Source organism: Mus pahari, chromosome 3 (genome assembly GCF_900095145.1).
Source record: "Mus pahari chromosome 3, PAHARI_EIJ_v1.1, whole genome shotgun sequence".
NCBI classification, from domain to species: domain Eukaryota; kingdom Metazoa; phylum Chordata; class Mammalia; order Rodentia; family Muridae; genus Mus; species Mus pahari.
In genome coordinates, this window is record NC_034592.1 from 2,202,817 (window position 1) to 2,204,094 (window position 1,278).

The following is a 1,278-nucleotide window of genomic DNA, read 5'->3' on the forward strand; positions in this document are numbered from 1 at the left end:
ACTCCCTGGCCAAGCATATACAAACCATCACATTTATAAATTTGTACATATAAATTATACAAATTACAAATAAGCATCTAGAAATTAGGAAATAGTACCTGCATCAGATGAGATTGGTTCCTAATATGAGCCAAATATCTCGTATATTTCCATCAAAAGTAGATAATTTCCTTTGTTATGGAGTTAGCAAACACATGAAAGTCACTTTCTGGAAATTAGTCTGGATTGGAAATGGAAACACATTTAAGAAAGATTAATTTTTGGCTTGATAGAGAAACAGGTAGGGTGAGCACAAAGGTGTAAGCTACTCCCCCGTATCAGAGAACTTGAAACCTTGTGGGACTTTCATTCTGGACATGGGCTAAAGGGAACTAGGGAATGCGTGAAAGTGCTCTGGTAAGGATGTAGTCTTGAGAGTACTGGTCATAGCACATCAGAAACTAGTTTTGGAGAGATGGGCAGCTTATGCTTGTAAGTTTAATGAATTTTTTATTAGATATTTTCTTCATTTACATTTCAAATGCTATCCCGAAAGTCCCCTATACCCTCCTCCCACCCTGCTAACCAACCCACTCACTCCGACTTCTTGGACCTGGCATTCCCCTATACTGGGGCATATAATCTTCACAAGACCAAGTGCCTCTCCTCCCAATGATGGTCGATTAGGCCATCTTCTGCTACATATGCAGCTAGAGACACGCTGCTCTGAGGGCACTGGTTAGTTCACATTGTTGGTCCTCCTAAAGGGTTGCAGACCCCTTCAGCTCCTTGGGTACTTTCTCTAGCTCCTCCATTAGGGGCCCTGTGTTCCATGCAATGGATGACTGTGAGCATCCACTTCTGTATTTGCCAGGCACTGGCATAGCTTCATAAGAGACAGCCATATCAGGGTCCTGTTAGCAAAATCTTGCTGGCATATGCAATAGTGTCTGCGTTTGGTGGCTGATTATGGGATGGATCCCCATGTGGGGCAGTCTCTGGATGGTTCTTCCTTCCATCTCAGTTCCAAACTTTGACTCTGTAATTCCCTCCATGAGTATTTTGTTCCCCATTCTAAGGAGGAATGAAGTATCCACACAATGGTTATCCTTCTTGGTTTTCCTGTGTTTTGCAAAATGTATCTTGGGTATTCTAAGTTTCTGGGCTAATATACGTTTATCAATGAGTGCATATCATGTATGTTCTTTTGTGACTGGATTACCTCACTCAGGATGATATCCTCCAGATACATTCTTTTGCCTAAGAATTTCATAAATTTATTGTTTTTAAAAGCTGAGT